Consider the following 13,916-nt stretch of genomic DNA (forward strand, 5'->3'; position numbering starts at 1 on the left):
AGAGCAAGTGATCTTCAGAAGCCTTGGTTTCCTTCCACGTGTTCTTTAATATTTGTATTTTTGTGCCTCTATTAGTAAATGCTGTAAATAAGTTGGAATTATAAGACGTTTTTATTATCAGCTTGACTTTAGCTGTATTAGAGTTGTAAGCAAGATGCATTTTGCCACAGAATGGCTCATGGAATGGCTTATCTATATGTTAAATATACAAAGGAATCAGTGGCAAAAAGGAAACCTGGAGTTTAGACAAACATGAAAAAGAATTAAGTGTTTCTGATAAGGAATAATGAACAACCTGACCAACAGAGACTGTTACTATCTCTGATGTCCCCTGACCCGCTCAGATAAACTTGCCTTGCTCCTTTGTACCTTTTATGGGATGAGAAACTGTAAATGCTCAGCAAAGATTAGGAGGCTAGGACAGGTTAAAAAAAAAAAAAAAAGACATAGACATAAATAAATAAATTAGAGCTATATGGCCAGTTAGAAAAAAATGCTTGTGGTTTTTTTTTTTTTTCTGATGGGTTTGAATCAAGCAGATCACATGCTATCCTAGCCCTTGTGTGAGATTCAGAGGGATAAAGTGCTTGAAAGTGAAAATATGGAGGGGGGCGTGTGATTATTGCTAATGGTGAATTCTAGAGTAACTCCAGGGGAATGAATGGGAGGTAAGCGCAGGATTGTTGGAGAGGAGATCAGGGAATTGACTGGCCAAGACGTTGGGAGGATCATTTATGTAGATATCAAAATCAAAAACAATGACAAAGGAGGTATTGGAGAGCGACAGCCCTCAGAGAAAGAGGGCTTATTCTGGGGGTTTATGAATGCTTACAACAAGCAAATGGAAATAACTGATATAGTCTGGGGGCATGAGATTCAAAGCTGGGGGGTTTAGGGAGGGAGAGAAAGAATAATTCAGAAATGACAATGAGGCCCTCACACCAGGGCCTTGACATATGAGACATGGGAGAGAAGAACAGCTATCACTTGAAAGGCCTGGAGATAGAGCAGAACTCCTGGAGGAGAGCAAGAGATCTGTTGGTGCAGGAAACGTGAAGCATGTACAACAGCAGTATTGAGGAAGTAGGATATTTTGCTAATGGTATACTTTGAGTTCCAGAGGACACAATGAAAGGATTTTGGAAATGGGGAAAGAAAGGGGAAAGGGGTCAATGTGGGGATATATAGAGTATATGGGGACAAGAGTCTAGGTGACGGGGGGTGAGCTGAGAGTCTTGGGCCTCTCTTGGTGACTGATATAAAAGGAAAGTAGGGCATAATGGGATTAGTCCTGGTTTTCTTGGGTAGATTATTGTAAATATGGAGGGAGAGAGGGTTTGGGAAAGGCAGATTTATCAAGAGCAACCAGAGATTTTAGACCTGTATTAAATTTCTGTTGTCACCGAACACAAACTTAGAAACTACCACAAACTTAATGGCTTAAAACAGTACAAATTTATAATCTTACTGTTCTGCAGCTCAGAAGTTCCACAAGGGTCTCATTGGGCTAAAAGCAAGGTGTCAGTAGGGCTGCATTCCTTTCTGGAAGCTTCAGAGGAGAATGTTTCCTTGTGTTTTCAAGCTTCTAGAAGCTGCCCCTATTCCTTGGCTTGTGGCTCTCTTCTTTCACCATCAAAACCAGCAACACTGCATCCTTCTGACTTTTCTGTCTCACAGCTCTCTGACCACAGCCAGAAAAGGTCTTCTGCTTTTAAAGACTCATGTGATTACATTGGACCACCCAGATAATCCAGCATAAACTACTCATCTCAAAATCTTTAACCTTGATCGCATCTGCATAGTCCTTTTTTGAAACATATTCACAGGTTTCAGGGATTAGGGCGTGGCCCATTTAGTGGGGCCATTATTCTGCCTACCACAGGGTCCCGTCTTTCTTCCTGTGGATACTAGTGTGAGGCCTGGTGCAGGGTGGTATAGGTTCAGGGTTACGGTACCTGGTTCAGTGTGTAGTTCACATTGAGACTCAGGCTTGGGCTCTTCCTGCAGCTTCAAATCTTTTATGGGGCTCATTTGAGGCTGGGGACAGGCTCAGGCCTCAGTCTCATCTCAGAAAAGGGTTAAGGTGCTCATGTATTCTGTGGACCAGATCAGTCCATCACATGAAGAGGGAGCTCAGACATTATATGAAGAAATACATTAGTTGAATAATTGCAGTAGTCTTGTGTGCCACTAAGAGCTGTATTAATTTTTCAGTTTTTGTTTACTTAATGAGGCTTCAAAAATACCTCACGTCTAGACATCTGACAGTCTAGAATTTTGGTAGCATTTGATGTTTGTCTTGAGCAAGCATCTTCTTTGGTTCTAAGAGGTCTGGTTCATGAGACTTTGGTGTGTGGTCTGTTTCTTGTTCTTACTGTCAATTTTAAATTTAAGTTGGTCTTAGAAACTGCTGTAGAGTCAAGAATGTTTTTCATTTTGCTAATATTTTATATAGAGGTGGACTAATGTTCCCATTCAGTATTGAATAAATTGAGAACTACTGTTAAATTTCATCTTTACTCATACATTAAATAATTAATTTTAAAAGTATTTCAGTCTTTTTTTACAAGTTAAAATTGTTTTCTTAGAAATACTTACCTTTTTAGCTATAATACAAACAGTAATCTGCAGAAGCAAGTTTGAATTTTTCATAAATGGTGATAAATATAGTTAAGGATTGTTGGGTTTTGTATTATACCAGTCAGTTAAATTTCAGCACTACTTTTAATTAATGTTAATAGATCCACCAGTCCCAGAAAGATCTGTGATATCAGATTGAACTAACCTAAATTCCAAAGTAGGTCAGTGGGTCAATAGGTTATGAGGTTAGAAAAGGGTTTATTGTGGTTTCCATTTTTAAGCCCAGGTTCTTGAGTTAAACCTTTTTAATGAATAATTAAAAAATTATCAATAATTAGATGAAATTTAAAGTTTTTTCTTTAAGTTACATGAACAGTACATAGGAAAATAGTCTCTGTTACTCATGTTTTTTAATAGTAATGTGTTACTTTGTTACTCATGTTCTGTTCTCTGGAATGGATAACATGTATCTTACGTTCTTATGGTAGCCAGGGCTCTAGTATTGGACAATTAAAAGAAAACAAACATTAAAAAGGCAGAAGTTAAGTTTTTCTGATTATAAATTAATACATGTTCTTGGAAAAATTTTAGAAAGTGCTAAAGAAAAACTAAAAATGGAAAAAATCCATAAGCAAATTACTCAGGAATAACAACAGTTGGTACTTAAACATATTTGGATTTATGTTTGATACATTTTAATGCCACTGTTAACTGCTGTTGGATGTTTAAATCTTCCAAGCTTTACTGTTTTAAATAATAGTGCAATGACTATAAAACTTTGGCTACATCTCTGATTATTTCCTTTTTTTTTTTCAAAATGAAATTACTAGGTCAAAGGATGTGAGTGCTTGAAGTTATTGACACTTCTCACCAAACTTTTTTTAAGAAAGGGAGTCCTAATTTACTCTCTTAAAGCATTGTTCAGTGTCTATTTCATATCTCCATCACCAAACTTATCAAACTGTTATTAGATGTAATAGACACTTTAGAGTCATTTTCTTCTCCACAGTGAAGTGTTGACATTGTCAACTTCTTAAAGCACTCTTTTCCTTTAATTTTAGTGACAAATAATCCTTCCTGGCTTTCTTCTATACCTTTGGTCCTTTCTATCTAGTTGATACTATTATTAACACTAATCATACTTAAAATTTATTGAGCATTTGCTGCTTTCTATATACTGTCCAAACGTGTAACATAGTTAATCCTCAGAAGAACTGTATGTGGTAGGTACTACTATTATCTCCATTTTAGAAATGAAAAAAATGATGCACAGAGATTTAGTGACTAGTCTCAGACTCACAGCTACTAAAGGGGCTGATCCATAATTCACACCCAGGAAATGTTTCTAGAGCCATTTCTTTACATTGTTGCTCTGGCTCCTCCCCATTTTACTAGCTACTCTTCTGCCTGTCTGTAAAATATTAATTTTCATCAGGTTTCAGTCTTAGCCTTTTTTTCCCTAATTTTATATGTTTTTCCTAGAGAAGCCCATCTAATCATTATCTTTAATTTACCTATTTACGTTGATGGCTCCCACTTTACATCTTTACCCAGTTCTTTCCTGAATGCCAAACCCACATTTCCAACTGCCTACTGGACACTTTTCCTCTTGCATGTCCCATAGATATCTTAAACATAGCATGTCTAAAACTGAATCCATCATTAAAAGTGTTTGTGAGGTATTTGTTACATAGTGATTAAGAGCATAGTTCAGGCTAAACTGTCAGGGTTCCTATCTTAGCTTTACTGCTGATCTTGGCCAGCTTACCTGTTCTCTTTGTGTTTCAGTTTCCTCATCTGTAAAATGGAGATAATAATAGAGCCTACCTCATATGATTGTTGAGTCTTAAATGAGAGAAAACTTTAAAGAATGCCCAATACGTAGTAAATTTCAATAAACGTTAGCCACTGCTTTCAACATCTTTCCCTCACACTACCCTCCAACTTACTCCTCCTGTGTTACCTATCAACCCACAGATGTGTCCAAGCCAAAATTTGAGTGATATTCTTGACTGCTTCCTGCCCCCGGCTTCTGTTAATCAGTCACCAGATTCTGTCTAGTCATCTCAGGATCTATTAAAATTCCTATATTTCTTTTTATAATCTCTGCTTCCGTATTATTTTGCCTGAACTATTATAATGCTCTCTACTTCTACTAGTCTCTCTAATTCTAGTCGAGCCTCCTTCCATTCCATTCTCTGTGTTGTAGCCAGTATGATGGTTCAAAAGAACAAATGTCTATTAATGTCACTTTCCTGCTTAAAACCTTTCAGTGTCTTTGTTGAGGGGGCAGAGGTGTTGGGAGTTACCTTCATGTGACCTTTCACGATCTACTCACCTCACCATTATCATCTCTTACCACAACCTCTGTTACACCCTGTCCTTAGGTTTTTGCCCTAATCATACGAAACTACTTGTAGTATTCTAAAATCACAGTTCCTTCTCATGTCTCCAGACCTTTGCATATACTGTTCTTTTGGCGTAGATCAAATTTCTCTATCTCTTTGCCTGGTGAACTGTTATTTTATTCTTCAGATCTCAGCTTACGTATCAGTTCTCCAGGAGGCTTCTTTAACTTCTTTGTCACTCCCAGTGTGTTCAGAGAGCACTTTGTGGGTTCTCTGGGAAGTGCCTCAAATGTAGTGGCTGTGTCTATTTCACTGTTTCCAAACTACAGTCAGCGTCGTATTGGACACTTACTTGTATTGGTACTCAGTAAATATTTGCTGAATGATAAATATATGAAGTAGAATTTTTAAGGAATCACTAATATTTAACTATAATATGTTTTTATTTAAGTTTCTTTGATTTCTAGCCAGGAATAATTTTTACATTAGCCATTTGTTTTCTTTGTGGCTCCTTATTTAGTTATACTCTTTGTTGTTTGTTTTGAGCTGGGTTTTAACCTTTTTTCAGATAACTTTTAGAGACCCTTATATGGTAAAATATTAACCTTTTGAAGTGCTGCAAATATTTAAGCCTTTTATTTTGGTTTTAAAGGGGGAGTTTCCATTCGTGTTTATTTGGTTAATAATTGGTATCCCTATATATTATATCCTTTAGTCTTCACAACAGTTGCCTTAGGTAAGAAATCTGAGGCTTAGGATAACTAAGTAAATTGTCCAAAGATTTTCATCCATGCTTTTCTGACTGTAAACTCATGGTCTTAACTTCTATACTTACTCCTCCAGCATGCTGGCTTTAATTCTGATGAGTAACTCCATCCCAAAGTACTTAAAACCAAGTAGGACACTAGGATCTGCTTCTGAATTTTGCTTCATGCACATTTTAGGAATTAAGTTCTATTGCTCTGGTGTTTTTGACTCAGACCTCTTACTTTTATTTGAGTCTGTAATCTCCAGGGATTTTTTTGTTGTTGCCATCAAAAAAATCCCTTTTGTACTCAAAAATACCCCCTCTTTTTTTTTTGCTATCAAAAATATCCCTCCTTCTTGCTGTCATATTATATATATAGCAAATTCTTTGTGTTTTAAGAAAATTCTAGAATGGACATTGGATGGGTCAGAAGCAAAGTATGAGGGGAAAGTTTTGCATTAACTTTGGTGTGGCAAGGTTGGGTTGGTCTTGGTTAATTCAGTTATTCACAATGATTATTGAGTTTTTAGTACTTGTCAAATATTCTGACAGGTCCTAATAATAGATGAATAAGTGAGGCTTCACTCCTGCTTTGAAGGAGCTCATGATTTAGAAGAATGTTAAAAATGAGAATGATATAGTGATATCTCAGTTCTACAATGAGAAATAGTAAGAATACAGCAATTCCTGATTTCCCTTGTTAGTGAAAACATTTCTATCTGAAACTGACAAGTTCCTGAAGTTCTTTCCACACCAGAAATTTTACCTTTTGATTAAATTTTTTCCTAAGTGTTTTATCCTTTTTTTTTTTTGTGGTACACGGGCCTCTCACTGTTGTGGCCTCTCCCGTTGTGGAGCACAGGCTCCGGACGCGCAGGCTCAGCGGCCATGGCTCACGGGCCCAGCCGCTCCACGGCATGTGGGATCTTCCCGGACCGGGGCACGAACCTGTGTCCCCTGCATCGGCAGGCGGACTCTCAACCAAGTGTTTTATCCTTTTGATGCTGTTATAGATGACATTGTTTTCTTAATTTCCTTTTCAGATTGTTTGTTGTTAGTGTATACAGAAATGCAACTGATTTTTGTATATTTATTTTGTGTCCTGCTATTTGATGTTTATTAGCTCTAACAGTCTTTTTTTTTGCTAGACTCTTTAGGGCTTTCTACATATAAGATCATGTCATCTGTGAAGAGAGATAATTTTACTTCAAACTTTCCAATTTTGATTGCTTTCACTTCTTACTTAATTGTTCTAGATAGTACTATGTTGAATACAAGTAGCAAGAGTGGCCATCCCTGCCTTGTTCCTCTAATCTTAGAGGAAAAGCTTTCAATTTTTCACTGTTGAGCATGATGTTAGCTGTGGAGCTTCTCATATATGGCGTTTATTATCTTGAGAAAATTACTATCTATCCCTTGTTTATTTAGTGTTTCTACCATGAAAAGGTATTGAATTATGTCAGATGCTTTTTCTGCATTAATTGGTATGATTGTGTGATTTTAATACTTTGTTCCTTAATGTGGTGTATCACATTAACTGATTTTTGTATGTGGAACTGTCCTTGTACCCCAAAGATAAATCCCACTTGGTCATGGTGTATCATCCTTTTAATATGCTATTAAATTTGGTTTGTTAATATTTTGTTGAGGATTTTTGCATCTATATTTATCAGGGATATTGTAGTTTTTACTTGTGGAGTCTGTCTGGCTTCGGTGTCAAGGTAATGTTGGCTTCACAAAATTAGCTTGGAGGTGTTCCTTTCCCTTAAATTTTTTGGAGGGGTTTGAGCAGGATTGGTGCTAATTAACTCTTTACGTGTTTGGTGTAATTCTTCAGTGAATGTTTGGTCCTGGCTTTTCTTTGTTGGGAGGTTTTTGATTACTGATTCAATTTTCTTATTAGTTATAGGTATGCTAAGATTTTCTATTTCTTCATGATTCAGTCTCGATGGGTTCTATATTTCTAGGAATCTGTTTCCTCTAGATTATCCAGTTTATTGGCATTTAATTGTTCATTATAGTTTATTATGATCCTTTGTATTGTATTGATATTATTGGTATCAGTTGTAATGCTTCCTCTTTTTGTTGTTCTTTGCTAAAAATACTTTTTTTCTGTTGTTTTATTTATGCTCTATTTTGTTTCTGCTTTAATCTTTATTATTTCCTTCCTTCTGCTAACTTTGGGCTTTTTCTAGTTCCTTGAGGTATAAAGTTAGGTTCTTTATATTTGACATCTTTCTTCTTTTTTAATGTAGTATTTACCACTATAAACTTCCCTCTTAATGATGCTTTTGCTGCATCCCATAAGTTTTGATGTTTTGTGCTTTTGTCTCAAAATATTTTCTAATTTCCATTTTGATTTCTTCTTTGACCCATTGATTGTTCAAGAATGTGTTTAATTTCTACATGTTTTGAATTTTCCAGTTGACCTTGTACTACTGATTTCTAGTTTTATTCCATTGTGGTCAGAAAAGATATTTGATAAAGCATTTCAATCTTCTTAAATTTGTTAAGACTTGTTTTGCTACCTGATGTGATCCATCCTGGTGAATGTTCCCTGTGCATTTAAGGAAAATGTGTATTCTGCTCCTGTTGGGTGGAATATTCTGTTAAGTCCATTGGTCTTTAGTGTTGTTCAAGCCATCCGTTTTCTTATTGATCTTCTCTGTCTAGGGTTCTGTCCATTATTGAAACTGGGGTATTGAAATTTCCTACTATTACTGTGTTGTTGTCTGTTCCTCAGTTCAGTTCTGTCAGTCTTTGCTACAAATATTTGGGTGCTTTGATGTTGGGTGTATATATATCTATAATTGTTATATCTTCCTGATAAATTTGACCGTTTTATTATATAATGTCCTTTTTGTCTCTTGTGACAGTTTTTTACTTAAAGTCTATTTTGTCTGATGTAAGTATGGTCATTTGTGCTTTCTTGGTTACCATTTGCATGGAATATCTTTTTCCAGTCTTTTAGTCTCTGTGTGTCCTTATATCTAAAGTGAGTCTTGTAGGTAGCATGTAGTTGGATCTTGTTTTTTTTATCCGTTTACCTACTTTGTCTTTTGACTGGCAACTTTAATTCATTTGCATTTAAAGTAATTACTGACGGGGAAGGACTTACTGTTATTTTGTTCATTGTTTTTGTCTTGCAGCTTTTTGTCACTTTTTTCCTGTCTTGTGTTTTCCTTTGTGTTTCATTGTTTTCTTTTAGTGACATGCTTTGATTCTTTTCTCATTTCCTTTTGTGTATCGTGTATAGATGTTTTCTATGTGCTTACCGTGGGTCTACATAAAACATCTTATAGATTTAACAATCTATTTTAAGCTGATAACAATTTAACTTCAAAAACTCTACTCTTTTACTTCTCTCCCCCACCACACTTTATCTGTCACAAATTGCATCTTTTTATATTCATTATATATGAGCATTCATTAACACATATACGTGTGTATTCATTAACATATTTTCATAGCTATACTTATTTTTATACTTTTGTCTTTTAACTTCTATAGTAGAATTAAAAGTGATTGTTGTAGTTTTTTTATTTTTATTTTTAAGTTATTTTCTTTTAGAGACAATTTATAGAGTTTAGCATTTGTTATATATTGGTTTGGCCAAAAAGTTCATTTGGGTTTTTCCATAAGATATTACAGTTGAAAATCCGAACAAACATTTTGGCAAACCCAATATATTTTTGTGACAAAGTTATAAATTTTGTTATATTTCAAAATTATTTTGAAACCTTTTTCATGCTAAATGCCTGTATAAGTTGAGTAAATCTAACACATTTTTTTCTGGTTTAAACAGAATTCTGAGACTGATGGTCAGCCATACAGAAGAATACATTGAACTTACAGTTTTCTGAAGAATCAGTTCAAAAGATCCCCAAAATACAAAAGGTAATGAAAGGGTTGTATCTTGGAATGTACTTTGAAATGACACTTGCCCAGGAAAGTGGGAATTACAACCAACCGAAGAGAAAAGGTTTGAAGATACTGACATTAAGAATTTCCTCAGTGAGGGCTTCCCTGATGGCACAGTGGTTAAGAATCCTGCTGCCAAGGCAGAGGACACGGGTTCAAGCCCTGCTCCGGGAAGATCCCACATGCCGCTGAGCAACTAAGCCCGTGTGCCACAACTACTGAGCCTGCACTCTAGACCCCGAGAGCCACAACTACTGAGCCTGCGGGCCACAACTACTGAAGCCTGTGCGCCTAGAGCCCATGCTCCACAACAAGAGAAGCCACACTGCAACAAAGAGTAGCCCCCACTTACCGCAGCTAGAGAAAACCCATGCACAGCAACGAAGACCCAACACAGCCAAAACCAAATAAATAAATTTATTAAAAAAAAAAAAAAAAAAAGAATTTCCTCAGTGAAATGTCCCAACCTGATATCCTTAAAATAAAGTTCACAGGATCCCATCCTTAAATATGAGCTGTAGCCAAAGATCACTAGACATTTTAGGAAAGCCTCTTTTGTGAGAGTCAAAGAACAAACCAAAATAGAAAATACCAAGTTAAGGGAAATGGAGACCAGGTAGGCAGGTAAAAATGGAAAGAAACACAAAACTGTCATTTAACAGTTTGAGAAATAAGAGGAGATGCTAAATCCATGAACATGAGAGAGAAAAAAATAAGAAATGAAATCAGAAATGGAAAACTCAATGGAAGGGCTAAAAAATGATACTGATGTTGAAAGTAAAGCAAAGAGAAAATGGGAGAGAAAAGATAAGAAAATTGGGGCCAATGTCCAGGATCTCCAATGTTAAAAAAAATAGGAGCTCTAGAAAGAGAATAGAGGGACTAGAGGGGAGAAATACAGAATAGTGAATGATTCGGCAAAACTCTCCAGAAATTAGAGGACACACATTTCCAGAAAGAAAGAGCCCATAGAGGGACCAATGCAGATATGAAAAGTAGTCCAAAATAGGGCATATAACTGTTAAATTTTGTTAAACATAAAACTACATCTCAGATAGTTTAGTCCAAGATCTTTTCTCTACTTTTACAGCCAGTTGATAGACATGCTATATTTAAGGGAGAGATAAAGGAAGAGCTTCCAGAATAAGAAAAATAATAGGTCACATATAGGGGATCAGTAATCAGAATGACTTTGGACTTCTTGATCCCACACTGGAAACTAGAAGACAGTGGAGAAGGGTGTCTCCACTGAAGATGGAAGGGAAAAATGATTTCCCTTCATAATTCTGAGGGAAAATGATTTCCAACTCAGTATTCAGAATCTAGCTAGACTGTTGATAAAGGATAGACCAATGTTAGTTTTAGACTTGTGATGTCTCAAAAAAATTTATCTGCCATGTTTCCTTTCTTGGGCAGTTAATGTAGGAGGTACTCAACAAAAATAAAGAAGTAAACTAAAAAAATGAAGCCGTAGGATACAAGAAACAGGGAATGCAACTTACGTAGAGACCCAGGAAATCACCAGGATGATAGTGAAGAGTGATCCCAAGATTACAGCTGGTCACCAATTATAGTTATCCATTCCCAGTAGGAGTAGATCAGAAGGTGCCAGGAGAAATAGCTGCAAAAGATTAAATTGGTAGAATCTGTAATGTGTTTGAAGATATTAAGAATAGATTTAGACAAGGAAGAGTTCAGGGCTGAATTGTAGATAAGTATTTAGAAAACCAGGTAAATAACAAACAAAACAATGATTAACTCTAGGGAAAACTATTCCAAAAAAAAATTGTAGTATACCATATGGCTTAACTGTGAATTGTATTTACAGAGTCATAATAATGTTAACTCTGGATATAACCGCCTAGCCAAAATCACGGTATTGGAAATTTGGGCAAGCGTGCGTGTATATGAGGTAAGGATGAGGGAGTCAAAGCTAAATTATTATTTTTTATAGTGGAATTCAGTAGATGATGGCTTAAAAAAAAAGACGCTTTAGAGAGCAAAAGCAAGCACTTTTTTTTTTTGCGGTACGCGGGTCTCTCACTCCCGTGGCCTCTCCCCTTGCGGAGCACAGGCTCAGCGGCCATGGCCCACAGGCCCAGCCGCTCCGCGGCACGTGGGATCCCCCTGGACCGGGGCACGAACCCGCGTCCCCTGCATCGGCAGGCGGACTCCCAACAACTGCGCCACCAGGAAGGCCCAGCAAGCACTTTTAATAATTACATTAGGGACAGCTCAAATAAATTGGGAGTGTATAGGCATCCTACCTAAAATAGAAAGAATCAAGAAGTAATAAAGTAAAAGTTATTAGAGATAGGGAGTTAACGACCAAGGGAAACAGTTAAAGAGGTGAAAGTGGTTGAAAGTAGGAAATGCCTATCAGAAGCCTTCTGATTTTTTAAAAAGTCTTGTAAAACTGGATACTTTAAACTCTGAACAAGTATACATTTGTGAAAATAAACACTCAAGTTTTAAAATGAGAGAGCGTCATTCAGCTCAATAGCAAAAAAACAAACAACCCAATCCAAAAATGGGCAGAAGACTTAAATAGGCATTTCTCCAAAGAAGATATACAGACTGCCAACAAACACATGAAAGAATGCTCAACATCATTAATCATTAGAGAAATGCAAATCAAAACTACAATGAGATATCATCTCACACCAGTCAGAATGGCCATCATCAAGAAATCTAGAAACAATAAATGCTGGAGAGGGTGTGGAGAAAAGGGAACACTCTTGCACTGCTGGTGGGAATGTGAATTGGTACAGCCACTATGGAGAACAGTATGGAGGTTCCTTAAAAATCTACAAATAGAACTACCATATGACCCAGCAATCCCACTACTGGGCATATACCCTGAGAAAACCATAATTCAAAAAGAGTCATGTACCACAATGTTCACTTCAGCTCTCTTTCCAATAGCCAGGACATGGAAGCAACCTAAGTGTCCATCGACAGATGAATGGATAAAGAAGATGTGGCGCATATATGCAATGGAATATTACTCAGCCATAAAAAGAAACGAAATTGAGTTATTTGTAGTGAGGTGGATGGACCTAGAGTCTGTCATACAGAGTGAAGTAAGGCAGAAAGAGAAAAACAAATATTGTGTGCTAACACATATATATGGAATCTGAAAAAAAAAAAGGTTCTGAAGACCTAGGGGCAGGACAGGAATAAAGACACAGACGTAGAGAATGGACTTGAGGACATGGGGAGGGGGAAGGGTAAGCTGGGATGAAGTGAGAGAGAGGCATGGACATATATACACTACCAAATGTAAAATAGATAGCTAGTGGGAAGCAGCCGCATAGCACAGGGAGATCAGCTCGGTGCTTTGTGACCGCCTGGAGGGGTGGGATAGGGAGGGTGGGAGGGAGGGAGATGCATGAGGGAAGGGATGTGGGAACAGATGAATATGTATGACTGATTCACTTTGTTATAAAGCAGAAACTAATAAAAAAAATAAAAATAAATAAAAATAAAAAACAAACAAACAATAAATAACTAAATAAAATGAGAGAGCGGACTGAATTAAAGATGTTGAAACACCAGCTGTACAGAACTCTGACAAGTGGTTTTTCTGTGAAAGGGAGCAGCAAAGGAGGGCCATCCCTGAAGGGGGTTGCTGGGTCGAGGAAGTTTTTGTCTGTTTTTTTAAGGTAAAATACTCAGATGTTGATCAGGATATTCCAGTTATAGAGGGAGAAATTAGTGATGTAGAAATAGAAAGCTTTGAGAAGTGACAGCAGGTGGGATTCGGAGGACAAGGTCCTGATACTGCCTAACTGATGTTTAATGCAGCATGTGTTATATTGTGTGTAAGGGTTCTCTTCCAAAGATGGACTGCCAAGCACTGAGATTTTCTGTTAATTATGTGTAATGTTGCATGCTGAATGTAAAACATACCTGCTGGGGCTTCCCTGGTGGCGCAGTGGTTGAGAGTCTGCCTGCCGATGCAGGGGACACGGGTTCGTGCCCCAGTCCGGGAAGATCCCACATGCCGCGGAGCGGCTGGGCCCGTGAGCCATGGCCGCTGAGCCTGTGCATCTGGAGCCTGTGCTCCGCAACGGGAGAGGCCACAGCAGTGAGAGGCCCGCGTACTGCAAAAAAAAAAAAAAAAAAAAAACATACCTGCTTCCATAGTTTGCAAAGTTTGAATTACTTAGAAGGTTTGTTAGTTAATACCTGCCCATGTGATAAATGTTTTAAAACTTGTTTTTAAAATGATGTTTATTAAAAAAAAATGCCATCCTGCCCTCCACTGTGATAAAATAGTAATGTGGTGCTTACTCAGCTGGGAATTCATATCATTG

General features: G+C 37.1%; 1 protein-coding gene across 9 annotated transcripts in view; it reads left to right on the forward strand.

Moving 5' to 3' along the window:
• Positions 1-13,916, forward strand: part of CLOCK (clock circadian regulator) — a 133,574-nt gene that overhangs the window by 55,719 nt on the left and 63,939 nt on the right. For all 9 annotated transcript variants that reach the window (XM_081227145.1, XM_081227146.1, XM_081227141.1 and 6 more), the window contains one exon: positions 9,482-9,573. The gene's annotated coding sequence lies outside the window, so the exon portion shown is untranslated. The remainder of the gene's footprint in view (positions 1-9,481; positions 9,574-13,916) is intronic.

This window comes from Mesoplodon bidens (assembly GCF_964165515.1).
Source record: "Mesoplodon bidens genome assembly, chromosome: 1".
Taxonomy (NCBI): domain Eukaryota; kingdom Metazoa; phylum Chordata; class Mammalia; order Artiodactyla; family Ziphiidae; genus Mesoplodon; species Mesoplodon bidens.